The sequence below is a fragment of the Oryctolagus cuniculus genome, chromosome 6 (genome assembly GCF_964237555.1).
Source record: "Oryctolagus cuniculus chromosome 6, mOryCun1.1, whole genome shotgun sequence".
Lineage (NCBI taxonomy): Eukaryota > Metazoa > Chordata > Mammalia > Lagomorpha > Leporidae > Oryctolagus > Oryctolagus cuniculus.
Genome location: NC_091437.1, coordinates 16,420,993 through 16,442,970, shown reverse-complemented (window position 1 = coordinate 16,442,970; position 21,978 = coordinate 16,420,993). Strand labels below are relative to the sequence as shown.

Sequence of the window (21,978 nt, the reverse complement as noted above, 5' to 3'; positions counted from 1 at the left end):
AAATCACAGGTCGGATACCCCCAGTCAGAACATCTCTCAGCTCAAGGGTAGGAAGGTTTCCCGCCGGTCAGAGGGTATCAGTCACCAGAACCCTGGACGGAAGTGGGCTCTCCAGACAAGGCTTCCCTCCATCCCCCAACTCTATATTTTGTGCCTAACTTAGAAAGAAACAAAGAAAAGCCTCCTACCAATGTCCACAGGAACTAGAGACCAAGTTTCCTTTGAAAGGAACCCAGAGGCAAAGCCTGAAAGAATGACATACTTCTTCAGAAAGGGAGTAACCAGGCTAACACAAGAATCCTCTGCAAAAAGTCTGTGACCTTTGCAAAGGCTGGGACCTTGAATCTGAATCTTCTGGCACAAAGAATGAACCCCGTTGTTGAGCTCAGGATTACATATTTACAGGAAGTCTGAAACTCCCTCCCTCCAGGGCTAGAATCCAGTCTGGAAGTTGGGAGTAAGTGGTGGTATCTGAAAGACATGTGGAGGGTCTCCCAGTTTCACCACTGTCAAAACACACTGATAACTTCATAATGGATTTAATCATATGTCAAATCCCCCAAATCCACACCTTCACAGATGATCTCTGGATGCAGAACTTGGAAGGAAATTAAAAAGACATCAAATGCCTGGTGACCACTCCCCAGAGCCACTCCACAGGTGACCCATCTCTTAGGGCACAGGCCTTGGTTTAGGCAGCTTTCTGATCGCTCACCTATGTGATGAGACTTGAGAAAGGGAGCTGAGAAGTATGCCATTGCCTACAACAAACAGAGAGAGACTTTTTTTTTAAACTCTATAATACAACTCTATCATCTGATAAGTCAGTGGACCACAGCAGAAAATGATCTGCCCTGGCCAAACACGCACTGGAGGTCCAACAGACCTGTGCTCCCATAACACCGTGTCTGCTGCTCCGAAAGCAGCAAATGAATGGAGCTTCCCTGAAATCCCTTTTTGCCTTCCCAATTCCTCAGTGCGACACATTGCTGCAAGTAGTCGAACTGTGCAAGGCCTTGACCTCCTTTCTTTGTCTCTCCGATTCAACTGCGTCTGTTTCCCTGGGGCCTCCTAGCTCAGCTGAAGGGCTGGCCAGAGTGGAATGAGCCATCAGCCAAGCCCTGAACAATGGACCCCTTTCTCCGGCTGTCACATGGACAGCGTTGTATTACGGCCATTGTCCCTCTAAGCACAGAGGAGAGGCACAGGTTCTCACAGACTGCCTATGCTCTGTGACCCCCACCCTCTGGCCAAATCACTGAAATTTAAAGCAAAACAAAAATAGGCACGGCTTTTGAATAGAACACTATATCCCTAACAAGGAACACAGGGCCTCCACGGAGCACTCCATCAATACAGTGTGATAAAAATCCACATATCCCACCGTACCTGGACTGGATCAAAATCCATGGGAGGTGGTACCTGCGGGTGAATCTCATGCTTCTCAAGTTTGAAGACATAGGCCAGATTTCTCAAGCATTTATCTTTTTTTATTTATTTCTTTTCATTTTATTTGAAAGGAGAGAGACAGGCACAGAGAGAGAGAGAGAGAGAGCTTCTAACCACTGCTTCACTCTCTAAATGCCCACAGCAGCCAGGGAAGGGCCAGGCAGAAGCCAGGAGCCATGAACTCAAACTGAGTCTCCCACAAGAGTGGTAGAGACCTAAGTACTGGAACCATCACCTGCTGCCTCCCAGTGTGAGCACATTAGCAGGAAGCTGGGTCTGGAGCTGAGGAGATGGGACTCCAACCAGGCACTCTCCCAGGGAATGCAGGCACCGCAGGTGGTGTCCTACCTGCTGCACCAAACAGCTGTCCTTGCCTCTACTTGGTTTTGCACATCTGCTTTGGGGGTGAACTTGAAGCAGGGAGGGTATGGAAAGGGCAAATCGTAGTGTCGACAGCAAAACATCTGGGAAGAACACAGGTGAGCAAGACAAGGGCACCAAGGAGTATGGGAAAGGAGACAGGCACACTTAAAAATCCTAACAGCTTCTCAGAAGATGATAGGAACTTGGGGCTGGGGTGAGAGGAGTGGATCATCAGTGAGCAGGGGAAAGGGAGGTGCAGGGAGAACAGAAAGGGGGCAGGAAAGCCACCTGGCAGAGGTCGAAGCCTTCAGAGGAGGATATGTGCTATGAAAGGTCCAGTGCTGGCATGGACAGTTTCACAAAGCACACATGCTTAGTATTTACTTCTAAGTTTTAGATAGGAACTTTTCCCATAGTCTCAAGCCCTAAAAGTCAACTAGTCAAGTTAATCTCTGAAGGGAAAGACTTGGAGTGATATTTATGATTGGAGAGTCACAGGGTGGTAGAGTGGCAGGATGACTGTCAACTCCTTAGGAAAAACTACAAATTCAGCTCTGATACCACCAGAAGATGTATGGGCCTGGTCTGCCATCCCTACCCCTAAGAATTCCCTTAATGGCTTCAAGAAATAAATATTCTCATTTCACATCTTCTCGTGGATTGGGGAAGTGGAGGAAGATTCCAGCCAACATTTGCTTGTATCTCAATGGGGTCCTCAAATCACATCTGGTTTATGTAACACAATCATAGGAGGGCTCTGGGAAGGGTTCCTTCATGCACATGTGCTAGGGGCCAAGAAGAATCTAGTTCCCTTGCCCTGTAAGTGGCTGTTGCATAATGATGCTCAAGTGTTAACTCACTACTCCAGTGGGATGCATTCATCACTACAATGAATACAAGGACAACGTCCTGCCAGTCTTGCCCCCACAAGACTGTTTGCTGAGCCCATTTCCCAACCTGAGCTACCCACTCCATCCAAATACCCCCTTGCACACTGCCAGGAACCTTCCGGTAGGGACACAGGACCCTCTCTCGGAGGCTCTCACAGCATTCCCAGACTTACCTGGTCAGGTGTAACTTATTTGTAATCTAGAATTTTTTTAAGGCAAAAATTTCTTGATTATTATACATACCCTATATCTAATAACTATCTGATGTGAAGCAAAGAATAAAACTGAAGCCAATGATTTTTTTAAAGTCACATTTTTCCACCAATTCCTCATCCAAAATAAATAAAGAACCTTTTCCAAGATATCAATGGGGATGGCTATTTGTTTGTTTTGATTATAGGATTACTCTCCTGACCCAATTCAAAGATTCCATCATCCTATTTCCTTCCATGAAGAATAAGTTCAATTTGTGTTTAAATTTTCAATGTGCTATGAAAAATCTTTAAAAAGAAAAATAAGATCCTTTACGAGAAGGTATTTAAAGGACTCATGGTGAGAAGCACCACCTGCAGCTATGGTTTAGAATTAGCCAATCTGTACAACTCATCTAGGGTAGACAAGATGTTGATGACAAGGCACTTAATCATCCCTTGAGATGGGGTCTCCTTGCTCCCAAAGATAAGATGTTTTTAACAGATGTTAATCTCCTGCACATGTACCTATCAAGATGGGGTTTCCATACTGAAACACTGCTTTCTTTGTCTTCCAACTGGGGAAGAACACAATTTATCGCCCTATGAGTAGGAAATTGAGGTGGTTAAAATGCTTTACATAGTTTCTTTATCTAGGAGTATAAATCACTGGAAATGAAACAGGATAGGAAATCACTAGAAACGAACAGCGATAATAACAGGATATATTATCACATTCACACCTTCCAGACTGGCTAATGGCAGAGTGTGCACTACCAAACAACATTCACGGGCGACTTGAAGTTTTACAAATAAAGTTCTATAAAATAAACTAACAATGGTGTTTATCTTAATTTTTCTCCATAGTATGAGGCATCCTTTTACACAGGGCTCTGAATTAATCTTCTACAATAACTATGCTTACAAAGAGAATGACCACATGAAAGAGAATCTTACATGGTGAAGAAAAGAGAAACAAGAGATAAATTCAAATTCTTGTGAAGTTCAGATATACAGAGAGAGAATAAATGAAGAGGTAAGAAAATCAGTTAACTAAGACTGGCAAGAGTCCAGGCAGAAAAAGCAGTAGGCTTACACTAAGGGGAAACCAGTCCACTTCAGAGACCGACTTGCAAAAGAAGATAAATCAACACAACTCAATGGATCTTATGAGAACTCTTAAAACCACGCTAATTTTTAAAACACAATACTGGATTCATACCCTTGAGAAACTGAGACTTCAGGCACCCCTTTACTTGCCTTGAAGACCAACAATTCAGATATTTGTACCATATTTCTTGAGACTGTCCTATGTCATGGGGACTCTCCTACACCAGCCAATGCACGGAACAGTTCCTGTGGGTGTGGGAGCTGCCTGTGAGTCAACAGTTCAAATTCTGCAGCATCACCCTTTTTGCGCTTCCCTGGGAAATTATGCATTTGCTTATTCAAACGTTACTATGTATTTCTATTTTACACAAAAGGAATGGAAAATGGAAAAAAGTTAAAAACCTAATAACAAGTATGAGAAGTATTTTTCTCATAAATTTAGTGAGCCAAAATTAGAAGTTATCAGACATAGCAAAAAATGCAAATATGTACAATGAATCAGACATCTATTGAAATCAAATGGGCAGACTATTGTTTAAATTAGGAAAATAAAACCAAAATTATAGAAATTTAAAGAAAGGGGTATATCTTAAATGTTATTTCTAAATGGTAAAGTATAATAAGAAAGTTGACAGTGTATTTGGCGCTCTGGGGCCAGCATCCCTAAAACATGGTCTTTTGCCAATCTTCAGACCTATTTTCAGACATGCATCCTTTTAGGAAAGTAGAAAAGATGGTACTTAACCGGTCACCCTGTTTCTGATCAAATACAAAAATAGATGCAAAAGTGTTTTCCAAACTGAAAAGTACAGGGAGAAGTGAATTATTTTTGTTGGCATTGCCACTTGCATTCCAGTGCTGTGATGCTGTCATTCACATCCAAAATCATCTCAAAGAATAAATGCAGCTCTTTTACTACAGGCCTGCCAATATGCTGTATGGGTGACATTAACTCAGAGGTGTCTGGTGCCTCATAAGTCCTCCTGGGGTCATCTATCTGGTCCTTTTTCCACGTCAGGTTAACTTTATAGACTATAACCAGCCAAACTGTAAATTATCAACTGGCTTCTCCACAACCCTCAACACACGCGTGGTGACTGTCCCAACCACTTTGTGTGCTAAGAAAATGTCTCCTGGGGCCAGCATTGTGGTGCGGTGGGTTAAGCTGCCACCTGCAACACCAGCATCCCTTAAGGGCACTGGTTTGAGTTCTGGCTCCTCCACTTCCGATACAGGCGCCTGAGAAAGCAGTGGAAGATGGCCCAAGTCCCTAGGCCCCTATACCCATGCGGGAGACCTGGACAAATCTCTTGACTCCTGGCTTCGGTCTGGCAAAGCCACAGCCAATGTGGCCATCTGGGAATAAACCAGCAGATGGAATCTCTCTCTCACACAGTCTCTATTTCTCTCTTTCTTTCATTCTCCCTTTCTCTGTAAATCTGCCTTTCAAATAAAATAAATAGAACTTTAAAGAAAATAAAAATGTTGCCTATCAATTATTCATTCTTCTACACTCTTAGAGCATTCATTAGGCAACTACTATTGATGTAGCCAGGTATACAGGATAAAATTGATCAGGTTTGTGAGCAGGAAGACCCCACCTTCACCACCCCCACTGTGTGATCTTATCACCCTACCTGACCACACCTGTGTGCCCACTGGCCAATCAGACTAATCAACCATTCCCCTTTGGAAGCGGATTAAAGGCCTGAAATGGTGGGCCCAGCCATATGCCCTTTTTCACCATTGTGGACCCTTGCTGCCCCCACACCTTCAGGGCACATGGCCTTGGGGCCGCCCGCCCCATGCTTCCTGGCCTGCATGCTCCTCCACGTGGCTGGCTCCTGGTGCTCAGTATGACTCCAGATTTCCCTTTCTTTGCTAGATAGGGCCCTCACTCTCCTAGGTATTTCTCTCACTAAATAAAAAGCTTAAAACTTATCATGCTGCCGGGTTTATTTGTGCCAGTATTCAGAATTCTCTGAATATGAGGCAAGAACCCACAAGGCTTATTAATATTGTGAATTTATTAAGAAGTAAACCGGTAACACTACGTGCCAGCCACTTGGATAAGAAGTTCGAATAAGGAACGAGGACAACACCAATCAGATGGGGGTAAACAATCAGCTTACAAACACTGCTGAAACACTGTGACAGACGTGCTATGAAAGGACCTCTTCTGAGATACTGCTAAGTTTACATAAATTAGGAAAAGTTTTAGGGGGAACTTTGAGTTGGACTGTATCTTTAAATACAAATGGTGGTAAGTACTTGTTCAGACAGAAAAGAAGGGCAAAGCACATTTCTGTCAGAGAAAACAGCAAACACAGTTAGGTCTCAGAGCAGCAAAAGGTGCCATGGAATCAGGGAAAAGTGACAAGATCAAGGTCAGTGGGGGCTGCAGACTAGGGAGCAGAGAAGTAGAGAAGCCAGTGCAGTGGCCAGCTGTGGTCTAGTAGGTTAAGCCTCTGCCTGTGGCGCTGGCGTCCCGTATGGATGCCAGTTGGTGTTCCAGCTCCTCCTCTTCTGATTCAGCTCTCTGCTATCAGCCTGAGAAAGCAGTGGAAGATGGCCCAAGTGTTTGGGCTGCTGCATGGGCATGGGAGACCCAGAAGTCCCGGCTCCTGGCATAGGATCAGCCCAGCTCCAGTCATTGTGGACATGTGGGGAGTTAACCAGAGGATGGAAGACCTCTCTCTCTTCCTCTGCCTCTCTGTAACTCTGCCTTTCAAATAAATAAATAAATCTCAAAACTAAATAAACAAATGACAGTGTGAAGGTGGTTCTTGTATCTCACAATACAGAAGTCTGTCTACATCACCAGCCAGTGTTTCTCCAAATGCAGCCTCAGGTCACGTCTACCAGCCTAACATGCAGATTTCTGGCCCTTAACGTCCCAGATTCACAGTCTCTCTTTTCAACAAACACCTTGGTAACACTGATGTCACCATTCACCACCTGGTGAGTCACTGAAGATTCTTTTTCATCAAAGAAACAACATGATCAGGTTTGTATTTTAGAAATGTGCAGGCCGGTGCCACGGCTCACTAGGCTAATCCTCCGCCTTGTGGCGCCGGCACACTGGGTTCTAGTCCCGGTCGGGGTGCCGGATTCTGGCCCGGTTGCCCCTCTTCCAGGCCAGCCCTCTGCTGTGGCCCAGGGGGTGCAGTGGAGGATGGCCCAAGTGCTTGGGCCCTGCACCCCATGGGAGACCAGGAGAAGCACCTGGCTCCTGCCTTCAGATCAGTGTGGTGCGCCAGCCGCAGCGCGCCGGCCATTGGAGGGTGAACCAACGGCAAAAGGAAGACCTTTCTCTCTGTCTCTCTCTCTCTCTCTCTCACTGTCCACTCTGCCTGTCAAAATAAATAAATAAATAAATAAAAAGAAAAAAAAGGCATGTGCAATTAGGAGCCAGCATTGTGGCAAAGTGGGTAAAGTCACTGCCTGCGGTGCCAGCATCCCATATGGGCATCAGTTCCAGTCCTGGCAACTCCACTTCCGATCCAGCTCCCTGCTAACCTGCCTGGGAAAGCAGCCGAGGATGGCCCAAGTGCTTGAGCTCCTGCACCCACATGGGAGACCCGGAGGAAGCTCCTGGCTCCTGGCTTTGGATCAGCTCTGGCCATTACAGCCATTTGGGGAGTGAAACAGCAAGCTCTCTCTCTCTTCCCCTCCCTCCCTCTCTCTCCCACTTTCTCTCTGTAACTAGCCTTTCAAATAAATAAATATTTTGAAAAATTTTTTTAAAAATAAGAAATGTGCTATTAGGCCAAGCAGACAATGATGAAAAAGGTGAATCCACTGCTGTGTGCAAGTTGGTTTTGCATTAGAAGAACCAACTTTTGAACCTGTATGAAAACAGAACTTCTCACACCTCACCCTAGACTTACTGTATCTGAATCAAGGCAGAGGAGGATGAAATTGACATTTTATTGAGGTCAAAAAGTTCAAATATTGGCAATTTCTCAAAATTCAATCTCAATTTTTTTTAAGAAGCTACCCCTCCATGTTTTTGATACCCACCAAAGACTAAGAACAAAAGGATAAACACGAGGATACTCCAAAATACTCATGGAAGAATGGGAACTAAAAGATCAGTTTATTTTGGTGCAAAAAATCTTGAAATCTGTGCATGGCATTTTTATAATATGAATTTTCCATGAACCTTTTTTTAATGAAAGAACTATGCATGAATTTCAAACATTTGTTAGCACACCAAAATAAATGTATCTTTTTAAAAAAAACAATTTAATTTTTATTTGAAAGAGCTACAGAGAGAGGGGGAGAGACAGAGAAAGTTCTTCCACCTGCTGGTTCACTCCCCAGATGGCACCAACTGCCAGGCCGAAGCCTGGAGACTCATCTGGGTCTCCTACATGGGTTGAGGGGCCCAAGCTCATCTGCTGCTCTTCTCAGGCCCTTAGCAAAGAGCTGGATCGAAGTGGAGCAGCCAGGACACAAACCATCACTGATAAAAGATGCCCGTGTTACAGGCAGCAGCTTAACCCACTACACCACAACAGTAGCCCCAAAACTTACCTTTTAATTCCAATTTTCCACAAATTTTGTGAAGTCCACTCATACAAGCAGAACTAACTGCTTTTCCCTTTATTTATGGCTGACATACTTTGAATAATAGGCAAAGGTGGAAATGACATAATTTATGTACCTAAAACAAATGTGCAAAGGTTCCGAAGCAGTCACCAAAGAAGTGAGGCAATTCGCTTAAGGATTTCAGAGCCAGTAGAACATGTGAAGTTATTCCGTTCTTTCCCCACAACCCACCCAAGTTCATATGTGAGGACACAGACGCACACATGCGGAAGCAACCTGCTAGTGTCATGCTGAATAATTTCTTCAACTCCTCAATGTGCTCTCACATGTATTTTCACAGGCATTGAACTCATTGTTCTAAAAAATATTGAGGATTTAATATACAGAATGCTAGTGTCACTTAAGCCCTGTTGTGCCTAAAATGAGGGGCGCAGGGCAAATCATAATCAGCCTTATCTCTTTTTCAAACAAAGCCAAGAATTTAAATAATATAAAACCTAGAAAAACACTTGAAATGTAATAGATACTTAATATTTGTTCAACGAATGACTGGCTTCCAAAAAGAGGTTAAAGGAAGTACACTAACGCATAGTGTCTCTAAGGAAGTGCACAGGTGTGGACTGAGTTCAGATTTCCCACCTCCTAATCTGTTACAAGCACCCTTTGGTACCCAACCACCAACCACTCCCTACAAATCCCAGCCCTGCCACCTTGCTGCTTTATCCACTGAAAGTTCCCAACAGACAGCAATACAGAAGCCATGTCTAAGCTGGACCTCAAAACACAGCCTATGAGGGAGTGGATCTCATAGACAACACGATTTCCACAGCCCATCCAAATAGTAACAATTACTGGCAGCTAATAAAACTATAACAGGGCAATACAATAAAAGCTAATGCTAGTTGCATAATGGTATTAATAATAACAATAGTTAACAAGCGTCTACTATCTATGCACCGGGCTCATTAACGCATCACATGTACTAACTCATCCAGTCCTTCTAACAACCCTTTGTTCAAGCACTCATTATCACGCTGATTTTATACATGTGGACAGAGTGGTAAACTAAGTCTCTAAGTCACACAGCTGCAAAGTGGCAGAGCTGAGAGCTGAATCCGGGCTGCCAGCCTCAGGTTTACCAACACAGCTGTTGGACCTCTCACTGGCAAAACAGCACCGTGAAGTCCCCTTGAGGGCACAGGTCAGCACGATGGCGTTGCTGGGTGGCATCACCTCACCCAGTCTTTGCCTCTGTAAGAAAGGAGGCATTTGTATGCTGCAGACTACACGCTAAGTGAAACCCAGGACGCCAACGAGGAAAGCAAGAAGCACGGGGAAGGAATCCCGCCTTGGTCCTCACTGCCTAAGCGCAGTAAGAATAACCAAGGTGCCCAGCAAAGTCGCAAACCTTGACCTCTCTGTAACCAATCTGGGTGTTCAAGGCAGGACACCCTTAAAGAAGCAGCAAACACAACATGGCATTTTGTTTACTCAGTGGTTGTCATTAAAGAGAAATAAGAAGGAAATGTTTCCCCAAAGCAGGCCTCAGAGTCCTGGATCAGAAGAATCTCAAAGCCAAAGACCAACGCGGGGCAATTCTTCTGTAAGTGACTGTAGCTTCCAGAATGGTCCCTCCCTGTCTAACGCGAGAAGCCAGGCGTCCTGGTGAGGAACTCCTGCCCTAAGTCACCAGCCTGCGGCCCAGACACCCAAAAAGCATTGAGAAGGCGGGAAGGCACGGCAAGCCTAAGGCGTCAACGCACCCAATCCGAATGGCAGGTGCCGGGAAAGGAAGGTCCGAGAGGAGACACACTGCCGATCTGGAAGGAAGGGCTGGTCTGAGACTGCTTCTCATTCTCCCACTCCCTCCACTTCTCCTGCATCCGCCTAAGCCAGCCGTCAAGGGAACACACACAGGCATAGCAACGCAAGGACAGAGATGGTGCAAAACGAAGTGCGTACAGGGAGTCTCTTCCCCCATGCAAAACACTCCACGAACGCCACGCGCAGTCCCCAGTAACAAAACCAAAACCAAAGCAACAATAAACCCTTGAGTCGCCTTTAGCGACCGCAGACCGAGCCCGCTTTACCCCACCGCACGCTGCACCGAGATGTCCAAGCTCAGGGACAAGACCCCCACCCCTAAGGAGCCTCCCCGCGTCCGGCCAAGGTCCAGCGCCCGGCCAAGCTGAGTCTGCCCAACTCTTACCCAGTTCCCGAGATCCTGAGATTCGCAGCGCTACCTCTTTACCCCGGTCTGGTCTGCACGCACTGCCGGCCGAGACGCCAACTCTGCTCGCCACAGTGCGCTGAGCCTAGGAGGAGAGGCGCGTCCCAGCAGAAAGCGCCCCAGGCGCCGTGGAGCTGGAGACGCGGGAGGAGGCAGGTCCCCAGTGCGTGTCCAGACGCCCCGGGAAAGTACTTGCTGCAAACTTGAACAAGGTTTCCGCTGTCTGGCCAGGGATGCTGGAGGAGGAGGGGAGTAACCCGAGCCGGGCCCGGGGTGCGAGCAGTTGCCGCTGCTGCAGCTGCTGCGGCCGGGCCAGCGGCCGCTGGGGGGTGTCGCTTGGCGCCGCGCGCGGTCCCCGGTGCACGATCCTCCTGGCCGGATCCGGCACTCGGATCGCGGGCTGCGCCAGGCTGAGCGCCTCCCGTCACCAAGTTGGAAAACCTTGAGGCGTCCGCGGGGGGTGACCGAAGGGGTGGCGGGGCGGTTGTCTGTCCGAGACCTGACTCTTGCGCAGTGTGAGCCCGTCGTCTAAGCCCGTCTACAGAGATCAGCGACCGAAGCCAGCTCCCAAGTGTCGGGCCGGAGTTGACGGCGCGTCCCCAGCCTTCCCGGGTGGAAGGAGAGCCAATGTGGGGCGGAGGAGGGGAGGGGGCCCCGCCGTGCCAGGGCTCGCTGATGTGGCTGCGGCGCCGAGGGGGAGGTGGGGCAGGCGGGCGGGCGCGGGGAGACTCCCGGGACGCGCCGCGAGCTCCCGGGGCGCTCGGCGCGTCGAGGCGCGCGCATTTCCTGGGGAATGGCTCCCTCTGCCGACCGGCCGCCGAGCCCCGGGACGCCCCAGGGCCTAGCGCTACCACCGGGAAAGGCATGTGTGGCTGGTGCTGGAGGCTGCTTCTCTGTCACCTTCCTCTTCCAGACTCAACGTTGTCCTGCGCCTGGACGACCCAAGGCTAGCAAGTCCCCTCTTACATTGAGTTCTGCCCCCCTCCTCAGAGCAACAAAGCAGGGTGGGCCCGGCCCGATGCTCCTACCAGGCTTCCCTTCCCTACATGAACATGACATCTTTTTTTTTTTTTTTTTTTTTTTTTTTTTTTTTTTTTTTTTGGACTGGCAGAGTTAAACAGTGAGAGAGAGACAGACAGAGAGAAAGGTCTTCCTTCCGTTGGTTCGCCCCCCAAATGGTCGCTACGGCCGGTGCACTGTGCCCATCTGAAGCCAGGAGCCAGGTACTTCTTCCTGGTCTCCCACACGGGTGCAGGAGCCCAAGCACTGCCTTCCTGGGCCACAGCAGAGAGCTGGACTGGAAGAGGAGCAACCGGACTAGAACCCGGTGCCCATATGGGATGCTGCAGGCAGAGGATTAACCAAGTGAGCCTCGGTGCCTGCCCCATGACACCTGCTTTTCAGAGAACCATCAGGGGTGTGTGCGTCCCTGTTCAGTAACAGCCCCCAGCAAATAGTCAAGACTCCAAACTCTGTCTGGAGGGAGTGAGTGACCCACCATGTTCCTTCTCCTTGTGCTACCTGGATGCACATGGAAGAGTGTGTGTGTATGTGTGTGTGTGTGTGTATTCACCAGGCATCTTGCTCTTCTCTGCTAACGGTACCTCCATTTTTTTTTGGAGGGCCACTCCTGCCACACACGTGCAACCTCTGGAGACAGCCTGGCCGCTGCAGCTTTTCCCTGTGCAGAAGTAAGCGCCCGACCCAAACCAGGCGGCTCAAGGACAAAGACATCTAGAACTAATGGGTCCAGATGGCTGTTTTCTATGGAAACTGGCCATTAGTTTGTGCCACTGTTCCCCCAGGGCCCCCTGCTTTCTGCTTTATGAAATGTGATTGCTCTGCTTTCCTCTGAATTTTTTAACCAACTTCATCAAAACAATTTACATTCTATATATCACACTCATTAAATACAGTTTGGTGAGTTTTGTGCAATGCATACACCCACGGAACCCTTGGGACAACCAAGAGCATGAACAATCCCATCAACCCAGGAAGTTACCTTCTGCTGTTGGAAGGGAAGCCTCCATCTCAGCCCATATCTGGCCTGCTGGGCTGTTCTCTGAGAGCAGAAATTAGACTGGTCTTTTGTAGCATTTCATGTGAGTGGAATCACACAGTGTTCTTTATGCCCTCACTCAGTATGTCTTCAGAATTCATTGACATTGTTGCCTGTGTCCACACTTGCTCCCTTTTATTACTGAGCAATATTCCACGTATACTGATTCCACGGAATGGCTATACCACCAGGCGTGTGTTTCCCACTCACCAAATATTGATGGAAATTGTGTTTCCAGGATAAGGCCACTGTGCATAATGGCGCTGGGAAAACCCTTACACCACTTCTTTTGTAAACATTATGTTATTATTTCTCTTATCTCATTGACATGAAATCACTGGTTCATTTAATAAGTGTGTGTTTAACTCTGTAATAGTTGAACTCTTTTCCCAGTATAAGAGAGTTATTCCACACGTGGCATCCTCTGTCTTATTTTAGCCATGCTACTGACTATATGGTAGTATCTCATTGTGCTTTTAATTTGTGTTTTCCAATGACTAATGAGGTTGACGACCATCAAAGATGTTCACCACCATTTAATGTGCAGCTGTGTCATTTGTTCTTTGATAAAGTGTCCAATTGTTTCACCCAATTTGTTTTTATTTATTTATTTGATAGGCAGAGACATAGAAAGAGCTCCCATATGCTGACTCACTCCCAAAATGCCTGAATGGCCTGAGCTAGACTGGGCTTAAACTGGGATCTGGGAAGTCAATCTACGTCTCTTGCATGAGTGGCAGGAATTCAATTACTTGGGACATTACCACTGCCTCCCAGGGATCTGTATTAGCATGAAGCCAGAGTCAGGAGCTGGAGCCAAGAATTGCACAAGGGCACTCCTAGAGGGGACACAGTTGGTTTACCTAGCATCTCTACCAGTAGGCTAAACACTCACTCTATTGCCTAATCTCTAATAGGGTCATTAATATTCTTGTTATTGGGTTGTAGGCTGCGGCCAGCGCACCGCGCTGATCCGATGGCAGGAGCCAGGTACTTATCCTGGTCTCCCATGGGGTGCAGGGCCCAAGCACTTGGGCCATCCTCCACTGCACTCCCTGGCCACAGCAGAGAGCTGGCCTGGAAGAGGGGCAACCGGGACAGAATCCGGTGCCCTGACTGGGACTAGAACCCGGTGTGCTGGCGCCGCAAAGCAGAGGATTAGCCTACTGAGCCGCGGCACCGGCCTTCTTATATGACTTGTTATGTTTTATCTAAGCAATCTTTGTTCACCCCAAGGTCATGAAGATTTTCTCCTTAAAAGAACAGTTCTTTTTAGCTTTTGACCCATTTGGAATTGATTTTTATCGGCAGTATGAGTTAAGGGCTGAGGTTCATTGTTCACAGGTATATCCAGTGTTTCAGCACCACTTGTTGATAAGATTATCTTTGCCCAATGAACAGCCTTGACATCTTTACTGAAAATAAACTGTATTCAGTGGATTTATTTCTGTACTAATGTTGCTTTCATTTTAGATAGAGTTCTATGCCTGTGCCAGTAGCATGCTGTTCATTACTGTAAATTTATAATAAGACTCCAACTATTCATAATATGTCTTCTTTCTTTCCCTTTTTTCTTTCAAAATTTGTTTAGCTTTCTACTTTTGTTTTAGGTTGGTTTAGTTTGGTTCTTATCTTCCATATGAATTGTAGAATTAGTGTGTCAATTTAAAAAAAAACTCACTTTCTGAATTGAGAGTGTCTGGAATCAGAATCCACTGATCAATTTAGAAAAAAATTAGTTGACATGAAATCACTGGTTCATTTAATAAGTGTGTGTTTAACTCTGTAATAGTTGAACTCTTTTCCCAGTATAAGAGAGTTATTCCACACGTGGCATCCTCTGTCTTATTTTAGCCATGCTACTGACTATATGGTAGTATCTCATTGTGCTTTTAATTTGTGTTTTCCTATGACTAATGAGGTTGACGACCATCAAAGATGTTCACCACCATTTAATGTGCAGCTGTTAACAGTTAACAGTGTTAAGTCCTCCAATTTTTGAACTTATTGTATCTCATCATTAATTTAAATATTCTTTAATTTCTTTCAGCAATATTTTGAAGTTTGCACAGCACTTTTGCACAGATTTTTAAAAATTTATCCCTCATTTTTAAAATTTTTGATGCAATTACAAATGAATTTTTTTTATTTTAGCTTCCAAATGTTTGTTGCTAGTATCAGAAACACAATGAAACTCTGTACAGTAGCTTCATATTTTGCATGTTGGCTAATTTTTCTTGTTAGTTCTACTAGTTTTGCTTTTCTTTTTGTTTTTTAAGATTCTTGTACATGCACTTTTTCTTGCTTTGTTGTACTGGGTAGAATGCCTACTATTGTACTGGATAGAACATTGTAAGAGTTCATATTCTGGCATCATTGCCTTTCTTAGGGCAAAAGCAATCAGTTTTTACCATTAAATGTTATTATTAATTGTAGAGTTTGGAAACACCTTTTGTTGATTGAGAAATTTCCCTTCTATTCACAGTTCAATGCAAGTTTTTGTTTGCATGCTTTTTTGTTTTACCATGAATGACAATTGAGTTTTGCCAAATATTTTTCTACATCACTTGAAATTATTTTATAGCTTTTCTCTTTTTTTTCCCCTGTTAGTTGATTGAATTAATTGTTAAGCTTGCCTTCTGCTCCTGGGTGAAAGCCTAGTTGGTCCCTGTGTATTACTCACTTTAGGTATTCTTGGATTTGAATTACTAAAATTTTGTTCAAGATATTTGTGTCTATATTCATGAGGAATATTCGTCTTTATTTTTATTTTCTTATGATTTCTTGTTTAGCTAGAAGTTCATGATTCTTTTTTAATCTATTAAAAGAACTAGCTTTTAGTTTCATTGATTTTTTTGCTACATATGTTTTATTTCATTGATTCAGCTCTTACATTTACTATCTCCTTCTGCCTATATGCACTGATTTTTCTCTTCATTTTTACATTAATTTGTTAAGATTAAATTTTAGATCAGTTGATGGTTACATCTTTGTTTTCCTTATATAAGCATTCCAAATTACAAACACCTTTCCAAGACTACTTTAACCCATTTATTATAAGGACTTCTTTATCTGAAAGACAGACAGAGAGAAAAGAGAAAGAAACAAAGAGAACACACGCTTCCATCCCCTGTTTACTCCCCAAGAGGTCACAATGGCTAGGGCCAAAGCCAGGAGTCAGGCACTCCATCCTGGTCTCTCGCATGGGTGGCAGGTGCCCAAGCACTTGAGTCATCTTCCTCTGCTTTCCCAGGTGCATTAACAGAAAACTGGATCAGAACCAGAGCAGCTGGGATACTATCTGTAACCCGTTGTACCACAGTATCACTCCCCTGGTTTTCTTTATCCACAGATTACATACATAGAACTGTTTTTAATTTTTATCTGGAATTTTCCAGATAAAATTTATTGGTTTTTTAATTTTATTGTGGTCAGAAAGCATATTCCATATTATTCAATACTTTCAAATGTATTGGCACTTGCTTTATGGTGAATAAATGGTCTTTCTTTGTGAATGTCCCATGTGCACCCAAAGAGAATGTACAGATGGTGATGTTATTGAGTAGACTGATCTAAAAATGCTCATGGGGTCTCATTAGCTGGCAGTGGTGCTCAAGTCTTCTTCTCCTTACTGATTTTTGTTACCTTTATTTTGAACACTACAACATTATTAACCTGAAATTAAATGGAATTTTTGTTGTTCGTAATGACACTATTTTTTTTTTTTTTTTTTTTTTTTGACAGGCAGAGTGGACAGTGAGAGAGAGAGACAGAGAGAGAAAGGTCTTCCTTTGCCGTTGGTTCACCCTCCAATGGCCGCCGCTGCAGCCGGCGCACCGCGCTGATCCTGGCAGGAGCCAGGAGCCAGGTGCTTTTCCTGGTCTCCCATGGGGTGCAGGGCCCAAGCACCTGGGCCATCCTCCACTGCACTCCCTGGCCATAGCAGAGAGCTGGCCTGGAAGAGGGGCAACCGGGACAAATTCCGGCGCCCCAACCGGGACTAGAACCCGGTGTGCCGGCGCCGCAAGGTGGAGGATTAGCCTATTGAGCCACGGCGCCGGCTCCGTAATGACACTATTTGTTAACATATAATTCATAATCCACAGAAATTCCAACTATTTTCATATCTACTATTAATCCTGACTTTTTTTTTATCTTTTATTTAATGAATATAAATTTCCAAAGTACGACTCATGGGTCACAATGGCTTCCCCCCCATACCGTCCCTCCCACCCACAACCCTCCCCTCTCCCACTCCCTCTCCCCTTCCATTCACATCAAGATTCATTTTCGATTATCTTAATATACAGAAGATCAGCTTAGTATACCTTAAGTAAGGATTTCAACAGTTTGTTCCCACACAGAAACACAAAGTGAAAAATAATAGATGATTTTTTTTTAAATGATGATGAAATCAGATCAGACCTATTGTCATGTTTAATCCCAGTGAGAGTCAAGTTGGGAATTGTACTATTAATCCTGACTTTTAAAAATACTATTTCTCTATTAGTTGGGACTTTCTAAGTAATTTTATAGGGTTGTATTTAAATTTAAATTTCATTTAGCTGTATTAAATTCCATTTTTCTATATGTGGTCCATCTTTAGAACTTGTTGAGATCTTGGTAAAGCTAATTTTTATCCTAGTGTATGAGCAAGCCAGCTCTAAATCAAAATCTGTGAAATTTTATTAGCAAGCCACAGTGCTCTTGAACAAATAATTATTAAGCATGTGAAAGCAGATAGGAGTCAGAGGCAAATTCTAAGAGACTTCCTTCTCTCTATATATTTATTCATATCCTGTAGTATGGTCATTCAACCACTTAAAAAGCCTACAACTCTATCATACCCAGCCTACTTTCTTCATCTGATCCACATGGATTTCAGGGGCTATTTTTTTTTTTTCAATTATTTTAGAAATCCAAGATGTGTTCTTATTCTTCCAATTTATCTGCCTGATAATATATCCAGTAAAGGAAATCAAGTCAGCCAAGTAGGCCTACATCTTAGTAAACAAAGTTGGCTTCCTGTATCTATGACCTCCTTTCTGTAGTGGTCTCAAATTTTGTTTTTAAATCTATGATTTAAAACCTTACTTAGTCACTGCAGTAGGTCAGAGTCCAAATAATTTACCTTCTTCCTACTATAAAAAATAAAAATTAGGAGGGAGCACTGAACAGTGTAAACTTAAAAATATGGCAGAAAGTTAACATTTTTTTTACTTCTTTCAGTCCCAACAATGAAAAGAGCCAAGTATCATTATTCATGTTTTATACAGAAGAAAATCATGCTCAGAGAGATCCATTAACTTGCCCATGAATGCACAGCTAGTGGGTGACAGAGGCAGGGTGGATCCCAGCTCTGACTTCAAGGCTTATGCTCTCTCTACCACTTCACATCCTCAGAACTACATCTGTCCATCCTGCTCTTCTGATTGTCCTCGATGGCTGTTAGGATTTCACAAATGTGGACAATGGATATCCGCTTTGTCGGGTTTGATTGTTCTCACGCAGTCTTTGCTCAGGTGTCTTGGTGCTCTCAGGAAGCCACATCTCCATCCTTCCCCACAAGCAAAGCAGAGTGGAGCGGGTCGTACCTTCTAGCACAGGTCGCAGGCAAGGGATGGGCAGAATTAGAACAGCAGAGTCATTGGCCCCATAAGCGTCCCCTCAGACTCCCTCATTTCAGCCTCCCTTCCCTTGTTCTAGATTTCCTTTCCATTCCATTCGCTTCTCAAGGACGTCTATTTTTTTTTTTTTTTTTGAAGACTACTCTCTTGTAAAGCAACTGGAAGAAATAGGAAGGAGCATAGAAATGAAGTGGGAAATCGCATTTGCAGCACTAGCCCCTGTGCGAGGAGTAATGGGCACTTTTCCATCTCCTTGCTCTAACACATCTCTGCAGATATGAGGAAATCCTGGTACTGTTACAGAAAGGGACAACAATGGGACTAAATCTGGTTGTTTATTGCCCCATGTGTGTGTGTGTGTGTGTGTGAGTGTGTGCTTAATGTGATTCACAGTATGTAGGTTTTTCATCACAACCAAATTCATATCTTCGTATAATGTAACTAGGACAAATTTAGTGAACCAACACTCGCTATGATTCGTGCCTTCCGATGTTTGCCACAACAGTGTTTCTTGAACCTTAATGTTGATCAACTAGAGATTTGATTAAATTTCAGATTGTGACTCAGAATCTGGGGTGAGCCCTTTATTTTCACAAACTCCAAAGTGGATGCTTTTGTTTCTGGGACTGTACTTTGAGTAGCAAAATTCTATTCTATTTCCTTTTATTTCATTGTTGATTTATTTGTAGGACTCCTACATGTACCTGAACTGGCAGTTTGAAAGCATTGCATGTAGATTTCCTGATACAGCACTGTGCTTGTAGCAACTCCTGAGCCCACAGAGTATCTATCTGGTATATTCTTGCAAAAGTCAACCTCCTATGAGACAGCATCATGATTAGAAGTGGTTCAAAAAGAAGCAGGCTACAACCTCCATAGATCAAGACCAGAAAACAAAAAAATAAAGAGATGTGTACCTTTCTGAGATCAATTTTTAAAACTGCAACATTGGACACAATAAATATATATACTGCAGCTTGGAATAAGTAAATTCAAGCCTTCTGCCTAAGGGTAACTCTCACGACTATGCAAACAGAAAGTTGCAGAAGATGCTTGAAGGTGACCATGGCAATGACATGCGTGTTGAAGGAAAGGCAACACTTTTTCATGGTGTCTTTCTGCCTGCCACATGAATGTCTACCGTGTTGGTCAGGGTCCTCATTTTCAAGAAATAGAAGCCAACTCCAACTAACTTAAAAACAAACCTGCGGGAGCTAGATGGGCAGCTGTGGGGCCAAAGTTGAACAAAAGCAAGAACCCCTCTACAGCACCGGGAAGGAGGAATCAAAGGCATGGTCTCAGAGCACAAACAGCCCCATCAGGCTGTCCCTGCTGAGATGTGTTAACTCGAACCATTTCTTCCCTTAGTCCTCACATCACACCCTCAAGATCAAAGTCACAGAAGAGAGCATCTCTTTGGCTGAACTCATGTTTTATATCTCCTCCTGGCTCTCCTGGACAAACAGGAAGGATTTAGCCATTCAAACTTCCACAGCAGGGCTGGTGCCTGATATAACGTCCTCCAAGAGCTTAGAAATGTAGGGAGATGAAAAGTCCCCAGAGTAAATCAGGGTGGTATTAGGAAGAGGATACAATGCTAAGCCATCAGTAAACAATCGGGGACAAAACACAATGAATCAGTCAAGTACCTATTATAACAGGATGGTGAATGGAATTTTCCAGTTGCTTGGGAACCATAGTTACAGTCTCAGAGTCAAGGATAGTGAGTGGCAATGGAACTACATTCTAAAGAGGGTATCCCAATGCAATTCTTGTAGGAATTAAAAGGCATCACAAAACAATCTCTGATACCACCAGCAAGCACTGTCACCACCCCACCCTCAATCCCTTTACCTCTTTAACAAAATTACAGTGGGTAATGCAAAAAGAAAGGAGGATTTTTAGCTCACAAGAGCATGGCATTGACATGTACTTGGCTCTGGTTAGGGCCTCTGGCTATAAAACAAGGCAGATGGCATGAGGTAGGATGCGAGTGACAGGGTGAGAGCACATGGAGAAACAGGAAGCCAGAGAGAGCCCAACTGGGTTTCTAACAACACATTCTCAAGAGAACTAATCTACTCCACAAGAATGGCATTAACCCTTTCTGAAGGTGGTACTTCCATGACCTAATTATTCTCCACCAGATCCATCTCCTAAAGGTTCCACCATCTCAACACTGCCTCACGGGAGTCCACCTTCCCACTCATGAATCACTGAGGGGTACCCAAACCATAGCATTCCATGCCACAGAAACAACTAAAGAATTCTAGAAAATTGTCAGAATTCCTGCCATTTCACAGCTGTGACCCAACTGGTGACTTTTCCCCTCTGCATATATGAGATAAGGGGGATATTTCTGTCCTCCTTAGGGTAAGCTAAGAGCAAGAGAGTCAATTACAAAGATGAGGACTGCTTGTAAGAGGTGGAAGCTGGGTGCCGGTGCCATTGCATAGTAGGCTAAGTCTCTGCCTGTGGTGCCAGCTCATGTCCTGGCTGTTCCTCTTCTGATCCACCTCTCTGTTTATGGCCTGGGAAAGCAGTGAAACATGGCCCAAGTGCATGGGCCCCTGCACACAGGTGGGAGACCTGAAGAAGCTCCTGGCTCCTGGCTTCAGATAGACCCAGCTCTGGCTGTTCCAGCCATTTAGGAAGTGAACCAGCAGACGGAAAACCTTTCTCTATATCTCTCCCTCTCTCTGTCTGCCTCTCAAATAAATAATTTTTTTAGAAAAAGAGGTGTAAGCTTGCTTTTCTATATCAAGTTAGACTTGTCTTGCATAGAGCAGGCAGGGCTCCCTTGACCCACATACGAACAGGAGGAGAAGAGTTGGAAAGAAGTAACAATGGGAAACTTCTCTCCCACTGTTTGGTAAGGCAAGAATGCCTGAGTTTCTTTAGGGCCAAGATGTATCTGGGCTTAAACAATCTTATTGCGACCCCATCTAAAAGTGTTTCCTACTGATGTGGAGCACTTTCCAGAAGCAGGAGCCAAGAAGACAGAATTCAGGTTCTCGTGCATCCTCCACGTCAGAAGCCTGAGCAACTTGGGTCCTGGAAGCTCCTGCCCATGTACTGCCCTTCAACACAGTCCAGACATCTGCCATAGGTAAGACGACCATCCAGCAAGGACTACAGCAGCAGCCGAGTAGATGCCAGCCCCTTCCCTCATTCCCTCATTCTTCATTTGATTCTCCAACACTCTGGAAGAAACGGAGAATACGGGACCAAAGGATGAAGGAGAAGGAAGTGGAGGAGGAGAGAAGCAGAGCTCTCAGAATTGCCCAGGCAGCACAGTTTGTGTGCAGGATGAGGGCGTAGCAAGGGCCAGTGATGGGAGATTTGAGCTGGATTCCACTGGACTTCACTTTTGTTTTTTTTTTTTTGACAGGCAGAGTGGACAGTGAGAGAGAGAGAGACAGAGAGGAAGGTCTTCCTTTTCCGTTGGTTCACCCCGCAATGGCCGTGGCAGCTGGCGCACCACGCTGATCTGAAGCCAGGAGCG

The 21,978-nt window shown here is 44.8% G+C and overlaps 1 protein-coding gene across 2 annotated transcripts in view; it reads right to left on the bottom strand.

Moving 5' to 3' along the window:
* Positions 1–11,461, bottom strand: part of MEGF10 (multiple EGF like domains 10) — a 171,589-nt gene extending 160,128 nt beyond the window's left edge. For both annotated transcript variants that reach the window (XM_051844159.2, XM_002710085.5), the window contains exon 1: positions 10,767–11,461. The gene's annotated coding sequence lies outside the window, so the exon portion shown is untranslated. The remainder of the gene's footprint in view (positions 1–10,766) is intronic.
* Between the last annotated feature and the right edge of the window lie 10,517 nt (positions 11,462–21,978).